The following is a 14,205-nucleotide window of genomic DNA, read 5'->3' on the forward strand; positions in this document are numbered from 1 at the left end:
CTCTTGAAGTATGAGAGATCAATCTCAGTGTGTCTAGACCACATAATGACATCTTATCCCCATGTATCAGGAATTAGCAGAAGACTCTAGTGAATAATCTCCTTGTTGTAGGCAAAGGTACTTGTCCCCTGAGATGATCCATGATGAACAGGGATATGATATCCATGGACATCTTGGCCTACTTGATTATTTTTTGAATTTTGTATCATTGTGTATTGACTATTTATCATGGCTAAGGTTAGAGAACAGAGAAGAGAAGGCAGTAGCAGAAACTGGGAAATTATGCTTTAATGGGTCAAAGTCAAATGGTCTCCTTTCTTAGGAAAGCATCTTAGTATGCTCCCCTGCCATCCTACTCCTTCTGACTCTGACTACTCCATAATGTTTATTGTCACCACTAACAATGTATGTCTCTAGGGTCTGGCAGACCTCAAGAAAACAGTGAAAATTCCAATGTCAATTACTCACAAAAAATTGGTTTTTGATGGAATCACGAAGTTGGGCTTATTACTGGCTCCTTTTATGTGAATGATTAAAAAGCCAACAGGTGTATCAAGACACTAAAAAATCAATGGCAGTTCTTGACTTGCTACATACAGGAAAAAAGATGAGAGAAAAATAAACTTAAATTGTTAGCTCGTTGCACAGAGGCTTTTGGCTGAGAAGTTCAAATTCAAGCTAATCCACCTGTTTCCAGTGTGCTGGAGAGAGATATTCCTTGTCTCTGATTTATTATGTGTTCTTTGTTATATACGGGCTTTGTATGTGATCTCTGAACTTTCATTGTCAGGTAAGATGAGACCTATTGGCAGTAGAGCCCTATACATTTGGTTTGGAGCAATGGAAGTAGTGTTGAATGAGGAGACAGAAGACCTGGTCCTTATCCTGCCACTGTTTTTTATTAGCTGTGTGACCTGGCATAAATTGCTTAATATCTCAGGTCTCTATTTCATTTTATAAATGAGGAAACTGCTTCCTGACTTCCTGGCCTTACAAGGTGGTTTTGAGGTAATTAGGTAATGTGAATTAGGAAATTAGGTAATATGAATTAAAGAACTTTTGTTTAAGCACTTTGAACAAAAAGGATGCAAGCAGTTAACACATTCAAGGGCTCATTATTGCAGATAAAATTGGCTCTGGGCTTTTCTTGTAACTCCATTCGGGGCATGCTGCCAAATCTAACAAAACCAATCAATTCCCAAGCACCATTTTAAAGACTCACATTCACATATGCTCTGCCTTTTGACCTCACCTCTATACTAAAACTGGTTTCCTGAAGGTCAACAGTGATTTTTCTAATCAGTACATTTAACATTAACTTTTCCTCAGTTTCTATCCTCAACTTCTCCACAAGCTATAATGCCACTTGTCATCTACTCCTTGAAATTTCCTTCCACTTAGGTGAACCTGAACTCTTCAAACTCCTCTCTGGTGTCTCTAACTGATTTTTCTCCACTGATTTCTTTTTCTATTCCTCAAATTCAGGCATTCTCCCAGGTTTTGCTCTTGTTCCCCTTCTCTAAGCCCTTGGCAATTTCTTTTATTTCAAATCTTTAAGTTGTGCCATAGTGCCCCTCAGAACCACCATGTCCATTTGATGTCAGCATCATCATCCCTTCCATGATCTCTACACATGATCAGGACTCATATTCTTAGTACAGAGGTGACAAACTTCATTTAGTTTGGTCTTATGCCTCTGTCCCACCAGTGATTAATCCAGCCAATGTTCCTCCAAAATATTCTGATTTCCCCCTCCCCTCTAGGCCCTCATAACCTCTCACCAAGAGTCCTTTAAAATCGCCAACCTATGGGGGTAATCATCTTAAAAGCAGAGCTCCAGTCATTTCTGATGACTCTATTATTCACAGATATCCTCCTCTGACTTCCCCATCCCATACAGGGCACCATAGCCTGGTAACTGTATGTTCCCCTCACCTGAGCCCCAACCTACCTGTTGGAGGATGCATTCATGACTTCCCCACATATGTTCAGGATTCCAACCAAACTTAATTTTCTAACCCCAAACACCCAATATTTATCACACAAATAAATAAATGAATGAATGAATGTATATTCAGTTTCATTCATTTCTTGTGTCTGGGCATAGTTTTTTCTACTTACTCCATCAGCAACATTATTTCCGGTCTTTTCATCTCTCAAAACCCTGTTGATTACAAGACTCAGTACAAATGCCCCTCCTTCTTGAAGCTTTCCCTGATCCTATCAACCAACGTAATCACTCTCCCTCTAGAATTAGGGTGTTATTTCATGGTCATATGGTACTGGCTACAGTCCATTGTATTCCTAGGTGACTTTCCTATTCCTCCTCTTAGATCAAGTACTCTCTGAAAGGTGAAACCATGCCTTTTTCATTCTTGTCACCAATAATGTTGTGCATACTGCCTTATATGTAGTTGAATTAAATTGAATGATATTGCTTAGGGAAACTCTCAATTTTGGTTGATTTAAAACTAGCTCTTAAGCTATTAAAACATGAGCAGAATTATTGGTTTCCCAGGTCAGATCCATTACCTGTAATAATATTCAATTGCCTTCCTTGGGTCTATGTTACTTAACTGAAGCTTACTGAGCACAAGTGTTCACCAAAAATCATCATCACTCTCACAGAAATTCTTTAAATATAAAGTTATCTTCACTTTATAAATGTGGAAACTGAAGCTAAGAGAGGTTAAGTAAAATTAAAAGATCACACAGCCAGTAAATAGCAGAGTTGAGATTTGAGCTGCAAACGATGTGATCTTAGCCTTGACTATATAATAAATATTAAGGCCAGATATTTGACTGCATCCAAGTTTTTCTCCCTAAGCCAAATTAACTTGTTTATCCATGGATCTTAATTTAGCCTCTTGCAAATCAATTTATATTTTTAACTTGTGCTACCTCTTGTTTTCATGAGTTGAATCTTGTCCTAATCTCCTTTGGCTTAGATGCAACCTTTTGGAAAGTGTTGCTATGTCTGAATGTACTCAGCTGTTCATTGAAGTAGATAAAGCCATAGATGTTTCCAGTGGCAGCTGTCTGCAAACTCCTGCCATGTTTAAAAAAATAACTTAGAAAACTAGGCTCCTGGGGCCAGAGAAGCGTGTATAATTTATTGTAAGATGGAAAATACTTTAGGAAGCCCAAGAGGCAAAAGAAATCTTTTCACCTACTTCCTGCAGGAGCTCCAAATGGCCAGGCTTATATTTTTCCAGTTGCAAAGGCAGATTTTTCCCTCTGAAACTCACAAAGGTCTTTGTGATAAGTATGAATTGATGGAAAAGCACACTGAAATAACTTTCATGCTTGTACTGTTTGCTTTCTATAAATCTGATGAGCAATGACCCCTAGCAATGACATGTTATTTCAAAATAAAGCCATCAAATCCATCAAACAAACATTTATTGAGCTGCTACTCTGTGCCTATCTCAGATTATGGTTGGGGCATGCTCTGGGCTTCCTAGAATCAGGAAGTCAGATACATGGCAAGAGCTCAATAATCATGTTAAATTGAAATCAGCATGGCCTTGGAACTCAAGTGTTTGCTCTGAAATAGCCTTTATTGTTTCATATAAAAATGGGAGAGGTAAACCAGGTGATCCAAAGGTCCCTTTCAATTTTTAAACAACACAACAAAAGAATGTTTTCAAAAATTATTCTGTACTCTGGTGGCCTCATCAACAAGGCCATACAGAATGCATAATCCTATGAATTGTATGTAGATATATCATACAGGATGGTGAATTAGCCATGTAGATGATTCCAATGCAGTAATTACAGCCAGTACAGGCTGTATTCAACAATATATAATTTAAATAACTAGTGAGAATAAACAATGGTAAAAATATGTCATTTAGTACATTTAGCAAGGAAAAATATAAAATACCCAGGAATAAACTTACATGAAGGATGAATAATATATGTTGACAAAACTATAAAACTTTACTGTGGGATGTAAATAAGATGAAAAATGGAAAAACCCAATATGTTCTTGAATAAGAAGTCTCAATTTAGTTAAATTAATCTGTAAGTTGAACCCCATTTGGGCTCTTTTTGGGACTACAATTAAAGTTAAATTAGAGATGACTCATAAGAATGACAAGTTTGAGAATACCCAAGCAGTTTTGAAAAAAAGACTACTGACAGTAAGTTTCCCCAACAAACATCTCTTTGTGTTATAAAGCTACAAAAAAATCAAAGGAGTTTGGTATTGATATCAGAAAAGACAGATAGATCAGTAGAAGAGAATAGAAATCCTAAAAAGCATATATTCTTGTAAAAATTTAGTATATAATTTAAAATAAGCAGATATACCAGTCAGAATAGGCTAAGGCAGGTAATAAATTATTCCCAAACTCAATAGATTAATACAGTTGACTCTTCAACAATGCAGGGGTTATAGGTGCTGGCCTCTACACAGTTGAAAATCTACAAATAAACTTTGACTCCCCAAAACTTAACTACTCACAACCTACTGTTTACTGAAAGTCTTACTAATAACAAAAACAATTGATTAGCATGTTTTTGTATGTACTATGTATTATATACTGTATTCTTAAAATAATGTAAGCTAACAACTTATTAAGAAAATCATAAGGAAGAGAAAATATAATTATTATTCATTAAGTGGAAGTACATCATCCTAAAGGTCTTTATCCTCGTCACCTTCATGTTTTGTAGGCTGAGGAGAAGGAGGAAAAGGAAGAGCTGGTTCTGCCAGATCATCTAATGTCAACTATTTTCTGGTACTGCTTCTTCTATGTCTTCTTCCTCGTTGCCTGATACTGGTTTGGAAGCACTTATCTCTATCAAGTTGGCTTCTCTTAATTCCTTTTGGTGTGGTGTCTATTAGCTCTTGAATTTTTTTTCCAAGATTCGTATTTTGAAACTTCTCCTCCCAACTTTTTTCATCATATCCACAATCTCTTTCATGAATTTCTTGATGGACTCTGCTGTAAATCCTATATCATGCACAACATCTGGATACAGTTTTCTTCAGCAGAAATTTATTGCTTCAGGTTGGATAGCATTCCTGGCTAATTTTTTTTCTTTTTTTTTAACAATGGTGCCATTTTCAGTGGTGTAATTCTTCCAGACTTTCATAATGTTCTCTCTATCGGGGTTCTCCTCCATGGTGTTAACATAGAGTACCATGTGTAATGAGCCTTAAAGATCTTTATGACCCCGATCTAGAGACTGAATCAGAGATATTGTGTTTGGGGGTAAGCATATAACTTTGATGCCTTTGGCATCTGGGTGGCCAGGGGAATTATTCAATATCAAAGGAACTTTAAAAGGTAGTCCCTTATAAGCAAGATATTTCCTAACTTCAAAGACAAAGCATCAATAGGACCAATTCAGAAAAGGGGTCCACATTGCCCAGGACTTCTTGTTGTACAACCAAGAGACTGGCAGCTGGTGTTTCTCTATTACCTTCAAGGCTTGGGAGGTTAGCAGTTTTATAGATCAAGCGGCAGTTCTGATCATAAGTCTGACTACATTTGCCCAAAGCAGTAGAGTTAGCCCACCCCTTCCTGCTTTAAATCCTGGTGCTCACTTATCTCCCCACTAATAAATGTCATTTGTGGTTTTTTTCCCCCAGAATAGGACACTTTGTCTGCATTAAAAACCAATTCATATATCCTTTCTTCTCAATGATTTTTTCAACAGGGTCTGGGAATTCATCTGCTGCCTCTTGGTTGGGAGAAGCTGCTTCTCCTGTTATCTGGATTTTTTTTAAAACTAATCCTCTTTCTAAAATTATCAAACTATCCTTTGCTGGCATTAATTTCTCCAGCTTTAGATCCGTCACTTTCCTTTTGCTTTAAGTAATGACTTCACTTTTTCTCAAATCATATTAGAATCTATAGGCATGTCTTTCTTATAGCAATCCTGCACCCACATAAAAGTTGCATTTTCAATATGACAAAAAAAGGTACTTGCAAAAAGTAGATTTTTGCACCTGCTTGCATAATTACAGTGACAGCTTCACGGATTTCCTTTCCTTTCCTTTTTTTTTTTTTTCTTTTGCAATGATCCTTACGCTGGATTCATTTTTCCTGAAATGATGGACAACCACAATTGCAGACCCCAATCTATGGTACATAACAAGCAATTCTTTTTCTTGTAATTTCGTGACGTTTCTCTGCTTCTTGGGAGCAGTTCCAGTATCACTAGGAGCACTTTATATGATTACCATGGTGTTTTTCAAGGTTTAGGGTATTGCACTGAACATGAAAAATATGCAAGACCCATGAGAGATCGCTTTTTAGTTTGATGCACAATTTACTGGAGTGATGAACTGCTCACGTGGAGATGATTAGCTTCGCACATTGTTTTATGCAGATACTTACCACACGAGTTCACTAAAATAACTACAGGAGGTGGCTATGAAATTATTACCATAGTATAGTATGCCCTATAGTTAATTTTACACAGTTATCATTTAATACTGCATCTTTACATTTGTTTACATTTCTCTCAATCAAGAGTGGCACCATGTACAGTCTAGGTTTATGTGACTAAATTTTAATAAATTTTAACTTTTTATAATATATTTGTATATATTTTATGGTAGTAAATGATTAAAAAACTACCTACATATATTTTATGTGTTCTTGACATAGTTACCTTTTTATTACTTTTTTTATTTCAAGGCTATGTGGTTCATCTGTGCATTTTTTCAAATTGTCACAAATCTCCACAAAATTTTCCAACATATTTTTTGGAAAAAAATTTGCATATAAGTGAACCCACATGGTTCAAGCCTGTGTTGTTCAAGGGTAAACTGTGCAACCAAAGTTTATATCATGGTCACTCCATATAGCTCAGAACAAACCACAGGCTGAGGAGAGGAAAGGACTTTGCTCCACCAGTCATTAACAGATCTAGGCTGATCTCCACTATCCTGTGGTTGAAATATTTTTAAATATGTGACCTCCCTGATTGCAAGACAAGAGGGCTAATAGAGATCTCATGTGTGTTATTAAATGTTTTTCCTGAATATAACAATCTTAAGAACTTATGACCTGCAAGAGTGCTGATAAATTGAGTAGGTTATGGATATTACGTGAGGAATGAATGTTTCTGCCACAATGGAGAATATATGAATCATTTTTCAAAAAGTAGTATCTAAGTAAACTTATTCAACATTTTGATTAGCCGATGAACATTTTCAGATAAACTAAAGCTAAGATAATCTGTTGTCAGAAAAAAAAAAAAACCCAAAACCAAAAAAAAAACAAAAACAAAAACCCAAAAATGCATTATAAGAAATGCTACAGTAAGTTCTTCAAGATGAAAGGACATGACAGCAGATGAAACATGAAATCTAGATGTACAGAAAGGAACAAAGAACATAAAAAATGTCAAACACATGGGTAAATTGTACATTTTCTTCTTCCCTTAATTTCTTTGAAAGACAATTGATGGTTTAAAAATGTTAACACTGCATTGTGGGGTTTGTAACACATGCAAATGTAATATATGACAATAGGCAAAGAACCATTCTTTTAATTCCTATAATTAGAAAGAATTATGTTGTTGCAAGGTAGTTATATTTTCTGTGAAATGATACACTATTAACTGTAAGTAGACTATGATAAATTATTGATATATTTGGTAACCTTAGAGCAACCACAAAAAAGTTATAGCTAAAAGACAATAAAGAAATTAAAAGGGAATACTAAAATCTCTTCAATTAACCTTTTCAATTAAGAAGGCAGAAAATTAGCAACAGAGGAAGATCTACAACAGAAGATAAATAGACAACAAATAACAAAACAGTAGACATAAACCCAACTGTATCAATAATTCCATTAAACATAAATGTTAAATAAGGAGACAGAGAGAATCAAATTGGGGAAAAATACAAGGACCAATTATACGCTAATGACTAAAAGATGCATATTAAATGCAAAGATGCAGAGACTTTGAAAGTAAAAAGAGTGGAAACTGTATCATACAATGGTAACTATAAGAAAGTTTGTGTGGCGATATTAATGTCAGGCAAAGTAGACTTAAAGATAAGGAATACTATCAGAGATAAAGAAGGACATTTTACAAGTAATAAACTGGTCAATTCATTAGGAATACTTAACAATCCTAAATGTATATGCATCTAATCATAGAGATTTTAAAAATATGTGAAGCAAAAGCAACCACCTCTAAAGAGAGAAACACACAGACACAATTATAGTTGGAGCATTCAAAATACCTTTCAGTCAGTTATATAATGAGGAAAAATCAATAAAGATAAAGACAATTTGTACATCAATGACTGATGATTAAATATTCTTGTTAAGTGCATATGAAATGTTTACTAAAGTAGACCATATGTTGGAGTATAAAACGAGTCACAATAAACTTTAAAAACTGAAATAATTATGGAGTATGTTTTCTGATGACAAGAAAAATAAACTAGAAATAATAATAATAGTATGTTCTCAAACTCCCAAAGATTTGGCTATTAAACAACACATTTCTAAATAACTCATGGATCAAGAAAAAAACCACAAGGGAAATGATGAAAAAATTATGCATAACTTTCCATCAACAACATTAGATGAAATCTATAAATAGCTTAAAACACAAAACTACCAACACTTATAAAAAAATAGAAGAAATAGAAGATCTATATATTTCTTTATCTATTACAAACTAAATTTATTTAAATATCTTTGTTTAAAAATACCTCAGGCTCATTGATTTCAATGTTAAATCCTATAAAACATTTAAGGAAGTAATATTATTCTTACACAATTTTTTTTTGGTAAAAGAGAGGAAAAAAGTATACTTTCCTAGTCATTTTTAAAAGACCAGCACAACCCCAATAGCCAAACCTGATGAAGATATTATAAGAAATAAAAATAAAAGAATAAGCCTCATAATTATAATTGTGAAATATTAACAAATGAAATACAAAAATATGAAAAAGAAAATATAGCATTACCAAAGGACTTTTATCTCAAGAACGCAAGACTGAGCTACCATTCAGATATCAATTAATGTAATTCACAACATTAGCAGAATTAATAGAGCATAGCTTTATAATGATACAATAGATGCAGGAAAAACAGTTGTCAAATTAAACGTTCATTTAATTTTTTAAAAAATAACTTCTCACTCTAGGAATAAAAAGGAACATTCTCTATCTAATAAAGGGACCTACAAAAAAAAAGGCAAAACAAAACACAATGACCAGTAAATGCTTAGTGTGGAAAAATTGCATACTTCCTCCCAACATCAGGAACTAAGCAAAGATATTTGCTCTTACCATTTCTATTCCATTTTGTACTGGAGGCCCTCGCTACTGCAATAAAGTAAAAAAGAGGAGTGTCATAAAGATTGGAAAGGAAGAAGTAAAACTATCTTTATTCATAGGTAACATGATTGTTTATGTAGAAAATACTAAGAAATCTTTAAAAATACCCTGATAGAACTAATAAAATTATGTAGTAAATTTCTAAGATTCAAGGCAAGTATACAAATAAATTTCTGTATTTGAGCAATGGCAAATGGGTATAAAATAAAATTAAGAGAAATAATTCATTTCTAAGAGTATTAAACATATAAAATATTTAGACATAATTACAACAAAAGATATGCAAGATGCCTCTACCAGAAACTAAAAACATTGATGAGAAAAATAGCAGAAGACCTAATAAATGAAGAGACATACCATGTCTTAAATTAGAATACTACATATTATTATTAAGATGTTCATTTTCTCCAAATTGGTCTATCAATCTAAAACAATTCAAAGCAAAATCCCAACACACTTTTTGGCAGAAATTGACAAGATGGTTTAAAAATGTATCTAGAAATTCCCAGGACATTGAATAGCCAAAGCAATTTTCAAAGAGAAAAAGAGTTGAAAAACCCACAATAGCTGATTTTAAGACTGTATAAAGGATATTGTAGACAAGTATGAGGTGGTATTTGCATTAGGAGTGATAAAAGCATGAAAGGAACACAACAGAGTCCAGAAATAGATATACACATAAATGATCATTGACTTTTTACAAAAGCTCTAAGACAATTCAGGGAAGAAAGGAAAATCATTTTAACAAATGAACTGGAATAACTGGATAAGCATATGGATAAAAAATAACCTGAGGCCCTACCTCACACCACACCAAGAAGTAATTTGAGATGGATTAGAGACCTAATGGCTAAAGCTGTTAACTCTAAAGAGAAGGAGACGTGAATGAAGGAGAGGAATTCTAACAAAGTCATGAGGATTTTTAAAGAATGAAAGGACCCTGGAATCATTTTTTTCCACTTTGTAGACAACAAAACTGGCCCAGAGAGGTAAACAATTTGTCCAATATCACACTGGTCATGTATTTTGTTTGACATCAGTATTCTCATTTTATGTACTCCTCCATTTGAGGATTTTTCCAGAAAGCTAATCTCAATAGTGCCGGGGTATCCTAACTGTATCCCAAATCCAGCTGTGACAGTTTATTGACTGCATTCAAATCTAAGGCTGCCACACATCAATCAAAATAGAGAGTTAGGCAAATTAAAACTGCTGGTTTGATATGTGGAAAAAAGTAGCTTGGAATGGGAGTGATGGTGCCCCATATCTGATCCATGACACATGATCTATCAATTAAAGAACCATTTAATAAATCGTCTCCTACATATCAGGGAGTCCCAGAGGTACAACAAATGGTAAAACATTATTTCAGTCCAGAATCTGCAGACATATTTTTGAAGTTACATGGTAATATTAATAGTTTTATGCAAAACACTTTACATATATGAATTAATTTAATCCTTATAAAAATCTGGCTGTTAGGAATCTTTTTTGTTTTTCCATTTTACAGGCCAGAAAACTGCTTACAGGACTATTAGGTAGTGGGGTCAAGATTCAAAATCAGGTCTTCTTGATTTCAGAACTCAAATTATTATCCTTTCTACAGTACACTCATACTATTACTACTACTAGTACTACAACTACTACAAATGGACACTAGTTATTGAATTCCACTTATACTGGGTACACTAAACTATACATTATAGATATATGGGCACATATATTTGATTAACAGATGTTGGGGATTGGTTCTAGAATCTCCTGCAAATGCCAAACACCATTGGATGCTTGTATTTGTCCATTTCACACTGCTGTAAAAATACTATCTGAGACTGGATAATTTATTTAAAAAAGAAGGTCTAATTGACTCACAGTTCTGCGTTGATGGAGAGGCTTCGGGAGACTTAAAATCATGGTGGGAAGGTGAAGGGAAAGCAAGGTCCATCTTACTTGGCAGCAGGAGAGAGAGCGAAAGCAAAGGGGGGAGCTGTGGAACACTTTTAAAACCATCAGCTCTCGTGAGAACTCACTCACTATCACAAGAATAGCTTAGGAGAGCCATCCCTATGATCCAGTCCCCTCCCCATCAGGTCCCTCCCTGGACATGTGACGATTACAATTTGAGATGAGATTTGGGTGGGGACGCAGAGCCAAACCGTTATCAACGCTTACGTCTCTGATATAAAATGACGTAATATTAGCATAAAACCTACACACATCCTCTCATATTCTTTAAATCCTTTCTAGATTACTTATAATATCTAATACAATGTAAATGCTGTGTAAATAGTCGTTATGCTGTATTGTTTAGGGAATAATGACAAGAAAAATAGTGCACATGTTCAGCACAGATGCAATTTAAAAAAAAATATTTTCTATCCACAGTTGTCTGCAAATAGAAAACATTAAAAAAATCCACAAATGTGGAACCCTCAAATATGGAGTACCAACTGAATATATATCTATTATATCAATTAATTTATCCATAATATATATTTTAATATATGTTATATTATAGATATCACATATTATAGTTACAACATATTATATCAGATATATTACATATCATATAACATATTATATATAAAATATATATATTATAGATATTATATTGTAATTATAGTGTATAAAAACTAGATTAATAGATACAATAGATACATTATAGATGAATGACAGCTATCTCATATATAGATCTATGTGACATAGATCTACATCAGATATAGATATATAGATATATAGATAAATATCATATATATCTTAATTGTGTAAACTCTCTGTTCTCTGTAGAAGAGGTTTACTGTTCCCACAAAGATGAAACTAAGATTCAAATAAGTTCATATATCTTTGTATTGCGAAGTGAAATAAGCTAGGCACAAAAAGACAAATACTTGATGATCTCACTTACACATGAAATCAAAGTTGAACTCATCCAAGTAAAGAGTAGAATGGTGGCTATCAGAGGCTGGGTGGGAGGAGGGAATGGGGAGTAGGAAGATGTCATCTGAAGGGTACAAAGTTTCAGTTATTCAGGAGGAATACGTTTTAGAGTTCTATTGCACAGCCTGGTGAGTGTAGTTAATCATAATATATTGTATATTTGAAAATTGCTTAAAGAGATTTAAAATCTCTCACCACCAAAAACAATAAGTGCATGAGGTAATAAATATGTTAATTCATTTAGCTTCATCATTCCACAATGTAAACATATATCAAAAGGTCACCCTGTACCCCATAAATACATATAATTATTTATCAATTAAAAATAAAAAATCATACGAGGTGAGATGTTTACCCAAAGTCAAGTAGCCAGTGAATGATATACCTAATATTTCAACCTAGATATATTTAGAGCCAAATTTAGTGGGTCAGCCATTGCAACGACACTGTCTTACTGATATTGGAAACTACTAGCTTTCACAGCACTGAATACAGTGCTTGACGAAACCCGAACAACTGACGAAAACCAGATCAAGGCACAATTTCCTGGATTTTAAAAGAAAACACTCCGTACGGCCATCTGGGTTTCAAGATTGAACTTTCCCTGGGAAATGAGTACCACCATTCCCATCACCTGTACTATGCCAGGCACACAGGCATGATTGAAAATATTCATCTAATGCAAGGTGATAATACATTTATGTTATATGGTAGTATAAAGAGTTGAGATTTCCAAATGACTCACTCTATTTAGTTTTATCTAGCTATTTAGCATACTAAAGTAAATGAATGCAGCCTGCCTGGCTATCAAACCAATCTCTTAATTCCAAAGCTCCCAAACGTGTGTTATTTTTCTTTCTTTTTAATACAGGTCAGTGGTTCCAATAATGTCACTGATAAAGAAGTCAAAGCCTTTTAAAATTAATGTTTCACATGCCCTCAGAAATTCAGTTTTTATTTTAATTTAAAACAGAAGTTCTTCTTTTTTTTTTAATCATACTTTACATTCTTGGATACATGTGCAAGAACATGCAGGTTTGTTACATAGGTATACATGTGACATGGTGGTTTGCTGCACCTATCAACTCATCATCTACATTAGGTATTTCTTCTAATGCTATCCCTCCCCTAGCCCCCACCCCCAACAGGCCCTGATGTGTAATGTTCCCTTCCCTGTGTCCCTGTGTTCTCATTGTTCAACTCCTACCTATGAGTGAGAACATGCGGTGTTTGGTTTTTTGTTCCAAAACAGAAATTTCTCCCTCCCTCTCCTTTTTTTCAGGGAGTTTCGTATTTGAAAGCAGTCAAAAGTATGTTATCATTATACTGAAAGTCTCTGAATGATTTTGAAAAAGATCAAAGTCCTTTGTTAATTGCTAAATATAAGATATTTAATCATTTCATTGTGATTTATTGGGCTCAAATAGAATATGACAGCCTCCTACAAAATTAATGTAATGGTAATAAGTGAATAAAGTAGCAAAATATAATACGATTTTCAAACGTTAAATCAACATAGATTGTGGAGGAGTTTGTTAAACTCAGTACCTTACTTTTTTCTCTTTCTTGAGAATTAGAAATTTGTTCAGTTGACCCTGAGAAGAAAAATTGTGCAAATACAGACCTCTTGGTTGCCTCAATTACATCAAAACATAAAGAGGATGTTATTTTGCTCTTCACAAAATCAAGAGTTATTTTGTCGAACAACAAGAAGTTATTTGACTAGTTCTTTCCCTCCTACTGTCAGTAGTCAGGTAACAGTCAGCTGGGAATGTTTTACACGTTCTCTGCTTTCTTGTATTTTTAGTTTTGATATTTGAATCTATGTAACTGAAAGCACACTCACCACAGTGTGCTAAATCCCAAGTGGATTTCCATGTTTCTTCACCAAAAACTCTATGAAAGCTAAGACTAATGTCTTTAAAATGGATTTTTGAATCACTTAG

The 14,205-nt window shown here is 34.1% G+C and overlaps 2 long non-coding RNA genes across 2 annotated transcripts in view; both read right to left on the minus strand.

The window, feature by feature from the left end:
- The window catches only part of LOC103887594, a 116,564-nt gene that overhangs the window by 21,179 nt on the left and 81,180 nt on the right, over positions 1-14,205 (minus strand). The gene's annotated exons all lie outside the window — the stretch shown is intronic.
- LOC110744139 overlaps positions 7,933-14,205 on the minus strand; it is a 50,247-nt gene continuing 43,974 nt past the window's right edge. Inside the window, exon 3 of the long non-coding RNA XR_002524344.2 lies at positions 7,933-9,310. This is a non-coding gene — a long non-coding RNA (uncharacterized LOC110744139). The remainder of the gene's footprint in view (positions 9,311-14,205) is intronic.

The sequence above is a fragment of the Papio anubis genome, chromosome 11 (assembly GCF_008728515.1).
Source record: "Papio anubis isolate 15944 chromosome 11, Panubis1.0, whole genome shotgun sequence".
Lineage (NCBI taxonomy): Eukaryota > Metazoa > Chordata > Mammalia > Primates > Cercopithecidae > Papio > Papio anubis.